Source organism: Capra hircus, chromosome 4 (genome assembly GCF_001704415.2).
Source record: "Capra hircus breed San Clemente chromosome 4, ASM170441v1, whole genome shotgun sequence".
NCBI lineage: Eukaryota > Metazoa > Chordata > Mammalia > Artiodactyla > Bovidae > Capra > Capra hircus.
Window position 1 is genome coordinate 110,314,902 of NC_030811.1, and position 14,203 is coordinate 110,329,104.

The 14,203-nt window shown below is 42.2% G+C and overlaps 1 long non-coding RNA gene across 1 annotated transcript; it reads right to left on the bottom strand.

The window, feature by feature from the left end:
* LOC106502008 lies at positions 12,742 to 13,364 on the bottom strand. Its single transcript, XR_001295565.2, has 2 exons — positions 12,994 to 13,364; positions 12,742 to 12,884 (listed from the first exon to the last, which is right to left on the bottom strand). It is a non-coding gene; the product is annotated as an uncharacterized LOC106502008 (long non-coding RNA).

Sequence of the window (14,203 nt, forward strand, 5' to 3'; positions counted from 1 at the left end):
TGTACCACTGGAAGCAGAGGGCTTCAGGCAGGCAGACCTTCCAAGGTGACATCCTCCAGGTGAGTGCTGAGATAATGATTGTTTTGGCAACCATCAGCAGTATTGTTTGTTGTCGCTGAGTCACTCAGCCGTGTCCGACTCTTTGGGACCCCACGGACTGTAGCCTGCCACACTTCTCTGTCCATGGGATTTCCCAGTCAAGAGCACTGGAGTAAGTTGCTATTTCCTTCTCTGGGGGACCTTTCCAACCCAGGAGTTGAACTCGTGTCTCCTGTGTCTCTTGCATTGGCAGGCAGATTCTTTTACCGCTGAACCGCCGGGGAAGCCAGTAAATCATCAGAGCAGCAGTCAAAGGCAGCAAGCCCCAGGCCCACGATCTGAAAGGGGTTCCTTCCTCACTATTGCCCCCAAAATGTATGGAGCAGTTATAAGTGTTCTGATTAAGGGCAACCAGGGGATGACTGGATTTTTGCCCTGAATAATAACCATCACTGATTGATTGGCTACTCATTGAGGGCCACTTTATTAGGTACTTTACACAGCCTCCGGCTTCTGAGGTCAAGCTAGTGGTAAAGGCACCCATATACTGCCTCATATACGGTTTACATAATTTTTACACATGAGGAACTGAAGCTCTGAGAGGTTCTATAATATATCACATAGTGAATAAATGGCAGAACTAGGGACTGAACCTAAGGATCCCCAGTTCCAAGTGCTTGCTCAGTATACGGAAGCACAGCATCTCAAAACAAATTTGCTGAAAGAGAAGGCGCTTGACTAATGATTGAAAAATAATACCACTGTGAATTACAGTGATGGGTGATTACTTGGCAGCAACAGAGCCAAAACCTTTTCCCTGGTACTATAGTCACATTTAAAACATAAATTTAGAGCTCTTCTTGTGTCAGTGGTACTGGGAAATTCTGATTGTAACTCTTTGACAACCTGTCACCATTTTGTAGATAAGTACAGTATTCTTTATTTAATATGAAACTCCTGCTTGGAAAAATCAGTTTAAAACATATTACTTAAAATGCCCCCAAAGGTTCCTTATGTATAATTAGGTATAAGCGCTGCTTCCCCTTGAATATGTGTTCCTTTTCCTTTTGGCAATGATAATGTGATTTTTCTGTTTCTTTTGACCCTGACTTTCAGAGCCAAATCTGATGTTCACAAAAATCTATCTCAATCTGTATATTTAGAATACTAGCTTTCTGTTATTTTCCTTGATTCTGATTTTCATTTAATTTTCCACTCACTCAGTAACTATTTGAGTACCTAACAGATGTCAGATGCTTTGTCAAGTACACTGGAGACAAGATAATATGATAAACGCTATAATAAATTTATGCACATGAAATTATAGAAGAACAAGATAGAAGAGTCAAATTGGTGAGGCGTTTTGAGTTAGATCTCAAAGTATGAGACTGTGTGATGGAGGGAGGGCTAACTGAGGGTCAGGGGTTGAGAAAGAGGATGGCAAGTAAGTTTATAATCATTTTGCTTTTTAATAGCCTTGTTGTTGTTGTTATTGTTAGTTGTTCAGTTGCTAAGTCATGTCCGATTCTTTTCGACAGGAGGAGCCTGGCAGGCTACAGTCTATGGGGTCACAAAGAGTTGGACATGACTGAAGTGACTTAGAATGCACGCATGTCCATCGAGTCGGTGATGCCATCCAACCCTCTCATCCTCTGTCGCCCCCTTCTCCTGCTGCCTTCAGTCTTTCCCTGCATCAGGGTCTTTTCCAGTGAGTCAGCTATTCAGATCAGGTGGCCAAAGTACTGGAGCTTCAGTCCTTCGGGTGAATATTCAGGGTTGATTTCTTTTAGGATTGACTGGTTTGACCTTCTTGCTGTCCAAGGGACTCTCAAGAATCTTCTCCAGCACCACAATCTGAAAGCATCATTTCTTTGGCGCTCAGCCATCTTTATGGTCTAACTCTCACATCCATACATGACTACTGGAAAAACCACAGCTTTGACAGTGCAGACCTTTGTCGGCAAAGTGATGTCTCTGCTTTTTACTACGCTCTCTAGGTTTGTCACAGCTTTTCTTCTAAGGAGCAAGCGTCTTTTAATTTTGTGGCTACAGTCACAGTCCACAGTGATTTTGGAGCCCAAGAAAATAAAATCTGTCACTGTTCCTACTTTTTCCCCATCTTTTTGCCATGAAGTGATGGGACTGGAGGCTTCCCAGGTGGCCCTTGTGGTAAAGAACCCGCCTGCCAATGCAGGAGATGTAAGAGACCTGGGTTTGATCCCTGGGTCAGGAAGATCCCCTGGAGGAGGGCACAGCAACCCACTCCAGTATTCTTGCCTGGAGAGTCCCATGGACAGAGGAGCCTGACCTGCCATGGTCCATAGCATCGCAAAGAATCGGACATGACTGAAGCAACTTAGTAAGCATGCCTGCACGATGGGACCAGATGCCATGATCTTAGTTTTTTGAATGTTGAGTTTTAAGCCAGCTTTTTCGCTCTCCTCTTTCACCCTCATCAAGAGGCTCGTTTGTTCCTCTTCACTTTCTACCATTAGACTGGTATCATCTGCATAGCTGAGGTTGTAGATATTTCTCCTGGCAATCTTAATTTCAGTTTACGTTTCATACAGCCCAGCATTTCACATGATGTACTCTGATAAGTTAAATGAGAAGGGTGACAAAATACAACTTGACGTACCCCTTTCACAATTTTGGACGAGTCCGTTGTTACACGTTCAGTAATATGTTGTTTCCTTTAGGACTGACTAGTTTGATCTTGCTGTCCAAGGGACTTTCAGGCGTCTTCTCCAGCATCACAGTTTGCAAGCATCAATTCTTCTGCATTCAGCCTTCTTTATGGTCCAACTTTCACATCACTACATGACCACTGAATAAATCATAGCTTTGACTATATGGACCTCCGTTGGCAAAGTGATGTCTCTCCTTTTAAAATTTTATTAACTTTATTGAGTAAATATATTTTGATAAAAATCGCTTCAGATCTGTCTCAGAAAGAGAGGGAAGAGGACAGAATAGATAGACTGGCAGATTATCGTGCCAGTGGATTCTTATGCATTTGGGGCAAAATAGAGGCACACAGCTGAGCAAAGCCCGAGTACAGACTCAAAGTTGCGTATAACGCAGGGAGCTCAGATCGGTGCTCTGTCATGACCTAGAGGGAAGGGTAGGATGAGGGAGTGGGAGAGAGAGTCAAGAGGGAGGGAGTATATGTATATTCACGGTTGATTCGCATTGTTGTACTGCAGAAGCCAAGACAATATTGTAAAACAATTGTCATCTCATTAAAAATAAATTTAAAGAGTGAAAGGTACACTGCCTTGCACATCCACGGCTCTTCCCCGCCCACTTCCTCAGGAGGCTGGCCCCAATCCTGTCCATCTCTCCTCATTGCTCTTTTTCTCCACGGTCACACCCTATGCCGTCCTCTCTGACTGTTCTCCCAGGATGTTAGCATCAGTCTCAGCAGATTTTATTTACTAGTGATAAATGCAGTTCAGTTCAGTCTTTTAACCTATCATCATTGATTCTACTTTTTCTCACGTAAGAAAATGTACCCCTTTAAATTGGCTTCCCAGGTGGCGCTAGTGGTAAAGAACCCGCCTGCCAGTGCAGCAGAAGCAGGTCGGATCCCTGGGTTGGGAAGATCCCCTGGAGGAGGGCATGGCAACCCCGTCCAGTATTCTTGCCTGGAGAATCCCATGGACAGAGGACCCTGGTGGGCTACGGTCCATGGGGTCACAAGGAGTCGGACATGACCAAAGCGAGTTATCTCACACGCATGCACCCCCTGAAATGCTGAGTTGGCTATATTGCATTGTTGCCCGGGTATGCAGTTAACCCTACTGTGCTCTAACCCTCCTGTCTATTCCTCATTCCTTGAGAATCTCTTTGCTTTGAGGGGAGCATGGAGTATAAAGCCTGGACTTTGAAGTCATATCTAACTTAGAATTCATGCTCACTCACTAGCTGTGTCATTCTGGGGAGTTCCCTAGCCTCTGAACCTCAGTTTCCACTTTCATAAAGTGATGACATTAAATCAGCCTTTCAAAGTTGGTGAAGTAATATATACATGGGGGTCTAGCTGGTTGTCTGGCATGTGGTAGCTTCAATACATTGTGTTGCTGTTTTAGTAGCTAAGTCATACTAAAGTACACTAACATCACTTAGTCAAGAGTAGCTAAGCTGACTCTTGCAGCCCCATGGACTGTAGCTCGCCAGACTTCTCTGTCCACGGGATTCTCCAGGCAAGGATACTAGAGTGGGTTGCTGTGCCCTCCTCCAGGGGATCTTCCTGACCCAGGGATCGTATCCACATCTCCTGCATTGGCAAGCGGATTCTTTGCCACTGAGCCACCAGCCACTGCTAAACTATTAATGCTGCTTCACTACATATATAATTATTATCACAATGAGATTCATTTTTCTTAACTTTTTCCTCTGCTCTCAAAAAAAAAAAAAGTTTTCTTTCAAAAGTATTTTACTGGCTAAACCTCATGTTTACTTTTAAAAGATTTCTTAAAAAGTCATCTATCCCCTCCCCACCCCACCCCCACTTTCCCAGAGATTGCAGCCTTCCTTCCTTCTCTTCTCCCTTGGCACCCTCTCCCTATCTGCCAAGTCTTCCCCACGTAGAGATCCTATCCCCTCTGTCTGTTTGTCCACATTGGAACATAAGCACCCCAGGGCAGAAAACTTGTCTTTCTACATATTTGTCAAACATCGTGTTCACAAAGAGATGAACTCAATATATAACAAATATAATACAGTCAGAATGCCTTACATGTTTAATAGATACCTTAGTTGCTACCTCTTTGTTCTAACTATACCAACCCTATGGACAGGAGATGTATTAAGAGAAGCCTGGCTACAAAATAATAAAATTATGGTTTTGGGTGCTCTGCATCAGGAACAGGCTATCCGTGGATGGGCAGCCAAGGTGTTTCCTACCCTGCTCACTTTCTAAGAGCAGAGAGCCTCAGCCATCACACTAGGGGGCATGCTCAGAAGGCTACCCAGCATCCAGAGACGAGCCCAGTGCATCTTCTGCAGCATCGGCCACGGCCAGGCTGCTGAAACCCCTCAGTGCAGTTCCTCTAGTACAAGGAGGTTGTGCTTTACAACTGCTTGCCTCTGTGCGTTTGTGTTGTTCAGTCAGAGTCATGACCAACTCTTTGCGACCCCGTGGGCTGCAGCATGCCAGGCTTCCCTGTCCCTCACTCTCTCCCGGAGTTTGCCCAAGTTCATGTCCATTGAGTCAGAGATGCCATCCAACCATCTCATCCTCTGTCACCCCTTTCTCCTCCCACCTTCAATCTTTCCCAGCATCAGGGTCTTTTCCAGTGAGTCAGTTCTTCATATCAGGTGGCCAAAGTATTGGAGCTTCAGCTTCAGCATCAGTCCTTTCAATGAATATTCAGGACTGATTTCCTTTAGGATTGACTGATTTGATCTCCTTGAAGTCCAAGAGAATCTCAAGGCCCCTAGAAATTGCCTTTTCCTTCTGTTTGTATCCCCTTCCAATACTGAGAACTTACACTATACTCAGGAATTACTTTTTTTGACTTGAAGAGGAATAAAAATGATGGTCCCTTTCGTAAAGTTTTGGCTGACTTCTCATTTCTTTTTAAAATGGTTTCAAATTGTGTATATAAAATATTTCCAACATATAGAAACGAACCAAAAGATAATATGATACCTATGTACCCAGTACCTAGATTTTAAAAATGTTAATATTTTTCCATGTTCTCATCAACCCTTTCTTTTGTTTTTAAATGCTACATACACAGAGAAAATCACCATTCCTACTTTCTCCCTCCAACCCTCAAGGCTTCTTTCAGCTGGTCTAGCTCATTCACATCTAAGGTTTTTATCTACTACGCATGTAATTATCTATATGCTTTGTATTATGGTACAAGTGTTTTACTTCTTTATTTAAATTTTTAAGCTTCCCAGGTGGCTCAGTGGTAAAGAATCTGCCTATCAAACAGGAGATGCTGGTTCGATCTCTGGGTCGGGAAGATCTCCTGGAAAAGGAAATGGCAACCCACTGCAGATTTCTTGCCTGGGAAATCCCATGGACAGAGGAGCCTGGCAGGGTACAGTCCATGAGGTGGCAAAGAGTCAGATACAGCTTAGCAACTAAACCACACCACAAGTGCTTTACTTCTTTTTAAAATTTGTATTAAAATATAATTGATTTGCTATGTTTCGTTAGCTTCAGGTAAACAGCAAAGTGATTCAGTTTTTTATATATATAAACTTTAAAAATTCTTCTCCTTGCTATGTTATCACAAGATACTGAGTACAGTTCCCTGTGCTATACAATAGGTCCTTGCTGGTTATGCTTTATGTATAATACTGTGTATATTTTAACCCCAAACTCCTAGTTTACCCCTCAAGTATTTTAAAAATTTATATCATCCCTGGTGTAATCGTATATATCTTGCTGTACCTTGCTTTTTCTTACCATATTCTATTTTTGAGATTCATCTGTGTTGATATGTGTGGATTTAGTTTATTCATTTTTGCTCCTGAAATAGTCGTCCGTGGGTATAGCCACCCATTCACCTTTAGAGGGGCAGTTCGACCATTCATGCTGTCAGGCGAGTATATTCTCTTCGGTTCTGTCTCATCACAACAAAGATTTGAAGTGATGGACATTAAAGCCCTCGGCAAGTCATAGCTCTCGGGTCTTGGACAGGCTGTGTTATAGCTCTCAGGTCTCGAACGGACCATGTTATAGCTCTTGGACGAATCAGTGTTACAGCTCAGTGTTATAGCTCTATTTTACTTAGATAATAGCAGAAAAATCCACCCTCTAGGCATGAGGGCATGTCAACCCAAAGACGCAAAGGGAAGAGCACCCCAGCGCATGGGAGAGAGAGAGTGACCCCAGCCCTTTGGCTCCTCTTTTTATATGTTTCGTTTTTCCCCCCGGGCCTGCCCTATGTGAATTGGGCCAGCCAAGAGTGTTGTTGTTCTACCTGAGGTCCTCACTCTGGTCCTCGGACCTTCCTTTGTTCTATTTTTGCAGGCTTTTCTCTTCCTTATCTTTTAGCCACCACCATTCTGGACTCCTTTTCCCTATTCTAACTACCTAACAATGCCTTTTTGCTGTTCTAAGCAGTACTGCAGTGAACATTTGTGAACATTTATAAACACGGTTTCTAGGGCATGAACCTCTCCAGGCAGAATTGGGTAGACAATACCTTAGGCTCTGAAACCCAGTTGCCCATTCCAAATCTGTCTTCTACCACAAAGTCACAACAGTGTGATCCTGGGTGTGTTACTTAATTTCTCCATGCCCGGTTTCCTCTTCAGTAAAATTAGAATAATGATAACACCTCCTTCAAGAAAATAAAGCTGTGCGAACAGAGTCTTACACAAAGGAAGCATTCAGTGTATGATAGCAGTCATTATTACTAGGAAGCAGTTCTAAGCATCTGTGGCTTTACTGCTGCTGCTGCTAAGTCGCCCCAGTCGTGTCCGACTCTGTGCAACCCCACAGACAGCAGCCCACCAGGCTCCCCGTCCCTGGGATTCTCCAGGCAAGAACACTGGAGTGGCTTTACTAGGTAATCCCAAATTGATTTTCAGTTGGTTGTAACAGCATATGCTCACCAGCGCTATCTTAGTTTGTTCCCCGCATCCTCACCAGGGCTTGCCATTTACCACTGTGACTTCCTTACTCTTTTCAAATTCAAGATCCAAGAATGAGCTAGGCTAATGGGAGGAGGGAGAGGGAGTTCTGCTGATGAGTGATCAGGAGGTCAGCTGACCTCCAGGAGGAAAATAATCAGTGGCAGATTTAGGAAAATGGAGGAATGTGAATTATCTTAGGTGGGAAGAAAAAGATCGTTTATAGAGTCTGACTCACTGGAAGGTCCAATCCCAAAGAAAGACAATGCCAAAGAATGCTCAAACTACCGCACAATTGCACTCATCTCACATGCTAGTAAAGTAATGCTCAAAATTCTCCAAGCCAGGCTTCAGCAATATGTGAACCATGAATTTCCTGATGTTCAAGCTGGTTTTAGAAAAGGCAGAGGAACCAGAGATCAAATTGCCAACATCCACTGGATCATCGAAAAAGCAAGAGAGTTCCAGAAAAACATCTATTTCTGCTTTACTGACTATGCCAAAGCCTTCGACTGTGTGGATCACAATAAACTGTGGAAAATTCTGAAAGAGATGGGAATACCAGACCACCTGACCTGCCTCTTGAGAAATCCGTATGCAGGTCAGGAAGCAACAGAACTAGACATGGAACAACAGACTGGTTCCAAATAGGAAAAGGAGTACGTCAAGGCTGTATATTGTCACCCTGCTTATTTAACTGCTATGCAGAGTACATCATGAGAAACGCTGGACTGGAAGAAACACAAGTTGGAATCAATTGCCGGGAGAAATATCAATAACCTCAGATAAGCAGATGACACCACCCTTATGGCAGAAAGTGAAGAGGAACTAAAAAGCCTCTTGATGAAAGTGAAAGAGGAGAGTGAAAAAGTTGGCTTAGAGCTCAACATTCAGAAAATGAAGATCATGGCATCCGGTCCCATCACTTCATGGGAATTAGATGGGGAAACAGTGGAAACAGTGTCAGACTTTATTTTTGGGGGCTCCAAAATCACTGCAAATGGTGACTGCAGCCGTGAAATTAAAAGACGCTTACTCCTTGGAAGAAAAGTTATGACCAACCTAGATAGCATATTCAAAAGCAGAGACATTACTTTGCCGACTAAGGTCCGTCTAGTCAAGGCTATGGTTTTTCCAGTGGTCATGTGTGGATGTGAGAGTTGGACAGTGAAGAAGGCTGAGCGCCGAAGAATTGATGCGTTTGAACTGTGGTGTTGGAGAAGACTCTTGAGAGTCCCTTGGACTACAAGGAGATCCAACCAGTCCATTCTGAAGGAGATCAGCCCTGGGATTTCTTTGGAAGGAATGATGTTAAAGCTGAAACTCCAGTACTTTGGCCACCTCATGTGAAGAGTTGACTCATTGGAAAAGACTTTGATGCTGGAAGGGATTGGGGGCAGGAGGAGAAGGGGACGACAGAGGATGAGATGGCTGGATGGCATTACCAACTCGATAGACGTGAGTCTGAGTGAAATCCGGGAGTTGGTGATGGACAGGGAGGCCTGGCGTGCTGCAATTCATGGGGTCGCAAAGAGTCGGACTCGACTAAGCGGCTGAACTGAACTGAACTGAACTGAAGGTGTCACAATACTAAGGAATATTGTTAACAGAGGGCGTGTATAAGGTGGAACTGTGAAAGTGTTAGTTGCTCAGTCACGTCCAACTCTTTGTGACCCCAAGGACTGTAGCCCACCAGGCTCCTCTGTCCATGGAATTCTCCAGGCAAGAATACTGGAGTAGGTTGCCGTTTCCTTCTCCAGGAGATCTTCCTGACCCAGACATAGAACCCTGGTCTCCTGCATTGCAGGCAGATTCTTTACCCTTGGAGCCACCAGGGAATAATGTGAGGGGAGGAGAAACCCCATTGACATGGGGAGATAAGGACACCAAGTTTCCAAAAAAGAAGTCAATTGAAAACAGTATTTTTTTTTTTTCTGAAGACCAGCAGACCAGAGTCACCTCTGTGATAAAGCATCAGCACCTGCAACCTCTCTGATTTGTTCGTTTCACTCAATTCCTGCAGACCCTGCTGTCCTCCAGGCCCCGACTCCATCACACCTGTGTGGCTACAGGGACTGACCATGGCATGCTGAAGCAGACCGGCAAGGCAGGTATTAGCATTCCTGTTTTATCCGTGCAAGGACTAAGGCTCAGACAAATTCACTGACCTGCTCAAGACTGTACATCTTGAAAGCGGTGAAATGGAGACCAGAGCCTGGGTGTTCTGATTCCGAGTCTAGGGCTCTTTGCAGGAAAAAATTGATAATCATCTGATTAATCATCTTTCATTCTCAACTCAGATCTTCAGAGGGTCACATTTGTCTCGAGACAATCACTACTCTTCTTTTTTGCTTTCAAGGACTTTCATTAGTAACTCTTTTCTCTCTCTCAATTCTCTTTCCTCTCGCTCAGTTCTCTTTCCTATCACCTTCTTAGCCATACTCTAACCTCTCCACCCAGGACGCATCTTGTCTGATTTGTGAGTTCACTAAGTTCTTTCCCACCTCTGTGCTTTGTTCATGCCATTCCCCTCTCTTAGAGAAATTACCCTTCTTTCTCCACCATCCTTTTTAGGCCCAGTTTAAATCTTATATGTTCTGTGATTCCTCCAGGGAACACTTTCTGAACTGCCACAATGGATATTTCATCATGAAATATGACTCTATTGTACATTCTCTTGATGTCCTCAAATTGTTACCCTATGCAACAAAATGCAGAGTAGATCACTGCACAGTAGTTTGTTTGCTTTTTTTTTTAACCAACTACTTCTTTTTATATAGGGATCTTCCAGTTACCCTTAGACTAACACTAAACATACTTGATAAAATATGAAAGATACTTGATAAAACATGAAACATACTGATGAAATATGAAGGGATCAGAATTAATAGGAAATACAAAGTATGAAGACTTGGAAGTTAGAAAATCGATAGTCACGATAAAATTCCCTAAGCCATGATAGAAAATTTAAATGACAAACGTGTAAGGCAAGCTGGTTAAAAAGATGCAGAAACAGAGATCAGCACCAGATTGAAACAGCTTTTGCTGTTCCTTCTCTGATGGCTCTGGATTTCTGGCATTCTGCAAAACAAAGGAAGTGACTTCTAATCACTACTTAACAAATAGTTCCCCCATGCTCAGAAACAAACAGTATTAGTCTGCAAATGATGATCACTTTGTATACTCACGCAGCGAAAGTTGTATTCAGCATTTTATGAACTGATGCAAAAGTTTGTGTGCATATTCAATTTTCCAAACTTAATGAGCATCTCATATATGTAGAGATATCAAGAAGAACATTACCCCTGCCCTTGGGGAGTGAAAGTATGTGTAGTTAGGAGAAAGTACTCATATTTATGCACAAGTAAATTGGTCCTTTGCAGAGCAATGTGTGAACTAATGTAAGTTCACATAATAGTGTATGTATTTCCATACACTGATACAGACAATTAAGTGGAAGATTTCCAAAACAAAGTCAGTAAAAAATACGCACTTCATTCCATGTAAAGGAAGGGGAAACACAGTGTAATGTCTGCAAGGTACTGGAAGTGGAAACACATACATCATCACAATTCACCCAGTAGAAAATATAGAGTTAGTATTGCGGTAGGGGAAGTCAATTCTGACTGCATGTGGGAACTGTTTCTTTGACTTGCTTTTCGTTGTTTTTGTTACTATAATCATACTTAATGGCCTGCCTCAGAGAATCCTGCTCATCTGCCTGACTATTGAACTAAAGTGCCTTTGTTCAGGACCCTGTCCACCTGTAGATGGCAGGAAGGAAGAAATTAACATATCCCCTGCCTGAGGCTTGCCATTCTAGGAGATATTTGGAAGATTAATGGACTTTTTGCATTGTTTCCTCACCTCTCCCCATCTCCAATCCATAAGATAACCTGACATCCAGACCCTGACAAGACGGTTATTTTGAGACAGTAGTTTGCCATCTTCTGGGCCTGCCGGCTCTCTGAATGAAGTCCTATTCCTTGCCTCAACACCTGTCTCTGATTCATTGCCCGGTTGTACGGTAAGCTTGGACCCTGTAACAGTACTAACATTCCCATTTGATAATAGGAGATGGCTAGACATTTAAATTAACTTTCCCTAAGTCATACGGCAAGTTACTGGCATAGTTAAAACAAATGATATTTTGGGAACAGTCTACATCATGAAACACTGAAGCTGTATATTTTTCAATGCATGCAAGTACTCCCAGATACTCCTTCAACAATGAGTAAAAAACTAAAATATATTCATAAAATATTTGTTTTACAAGTAATGCAAATGACAGAAAACGATGCTTTCTTATCCCCCTAGGTCAGGAAATCAGAGTATTTTTTAAAAAACACACAAAAACAAAACAAAACAAAAACCCCAAGATTCATTAACAGTGTTTCCTGAGGAAGAATATAGACTTCTAGACGGTGCCAGAATTCCACATTACTGCCTGAATTCAAAGATTAAGGGTGTGTTTTGCCCACACCCTACATTTTTGGGAACATAGGCCTTGCCGTTATGTAAGTTCTACTCACAAGGCTAACATGACTCTCCTCTTCGTGGGAGAGCCCTTCTTCTGATCCATAACATACATATTTTTATATGTACGTCATCTATTAACCAGACTGACAGATATCACCCAGATTAACACGAACCTATTTATCTCTACAACTGCCAGCTCCTGTAAATGGTAGCAGTTACACAAGACAGAAAAATCTCTTGGAATGACCTGCAGACTTGTTTCAGTCATCCACAGAGCCATAAAATGGGTTGGATTCAGAATAGAGAAGTGACTGCTTTTAAATATGATATAATTTTTCTCTCAGACCAGTTCTGAGCACCTCGCACACTACAGCCCTGCAGTATAGTATGGGCCTTTCTTGGGGCTTATATTTCCCACCTGTATTCCTTTTTCTTTCTTCAGCAAGTCTGTCTTTGTGCCAACTGCTAAATAACCATAAATTTTGTTCTTATAAACCTTAATGAATGCTTGGCCAAGATGCTGTAACTATTGGCTTCTACATTGGAGCATAAATGGAAAGGGAAAAAAAAAAAGTGCGCACTGTGAAAAACTGGATAAAATGGAAAAAAAGATCACAGCAAACCCAAAGTCGCAATTTGCCTTTAATGTGAAGGAGGCCTTGTTTTCACGGTGTGGCAGCTCTCAGGGGTTTTAATCTCAAAGTAGCTGATCAATTTAAGGTAAGTGGCAGGCATTTGGCCCGGTTCCCAGGCTTTGCTTTGCTGCTCTGAGAAAAGAAAGGATTCAGTCAGACACACAGACAACAGGCATCATCAGCGGCTCCCACATTCCAAGCATTTTAACACAGATTAGGTTGGCATGATTCTACTGTTTACCGAAATCTCCTAGCTGTTGCATTTTTCCTTCTCCTTGCCACGGTTATCCAAGATGGTTTTCTCAGGTCAGGACCTTCATATGCCAAATAGCTCGCAAGGCTGCAAAGGAAAACAGAAGAGCATGGGTCAAGACGTCTGATTAAAATGCTGTTTCACTGGCTCACTGCAAAATACAAGACTGCAGACAGCAGGTAATTGAGCACTGAACTTTTTGCCTTAGGCGTGCATCGAGACAGGAACTGTTTTACATGCATTCCTGAGAGGGGAAGAAAACGAAGATAATTTCTTTAACAAGGACAAACTTAATTCAGCCAGAAGTGCCCCATGGATTAGCAGGGTGACTGGTGGTTATTTTCTCTTCAGATTTTATAAGCAGGAGCCATATTACATATGTTAAGCAAAATTGTAACCAATAAAGTCCGTGTGTTAAATATTTTCAGATTAATTACTCTTCATTTTTTCAGAACAGTAATATTAAATGAGCTCGACAGTTCCCTTACCAATATCTTATTTTCCTAGCAAAAGTGAATTTCTTAATCCATTTGACCTGTAACCTAAATTACATAAAATATGTATTCAGTGAATCAGACCAAAAAATATATAAAAATTGTTTTTCATGTGTTTTTGGCTGTATCATGCTTTTGTACAAATTTTGTATTTTTAAGTACATTTTCACTGTCTTTAAAGATACTCTGTCTTTAATACATTCAAGATGCCTCTTCCCTTACTCATCCTTATGGGAGATTTCTATGTGTGTTTTTCTCTCAGAATTTTATCAAAACAAGTAACTGATATGAAATTTTAAATATAATTTTTCTAGCTATTAAACTTTTTAAGCACAGTGTCCAAATTATTACACTTTCTAAATCCAAAGTGCCTTAATGTTTCATAAATTTACATTGACATGCTTCTTCCAAAAATAATATTGTTCCAATTAAGTAGTTTATGCTAAGAATAAATACTTTTTTGTGGGGGGGCATATCTACAGCATGCAGGATCTTAGTTCCCTGACCAGGGATTGAACCTGTACCCCTTGCACTGAGAGTGCAGAATCAACCACTGGACTTCAGGGAAGTCCCAAGAATATATATTCTTGTCAATAAGGGTTAGCTTAGGGTTAAGTTAGCTTAAATGCAATTATATGCATTTATTTTAATTTCAGATATTTCCCTGGTGGCTCAGACAGTAAAGAATCTGCCTGCAATGCAGG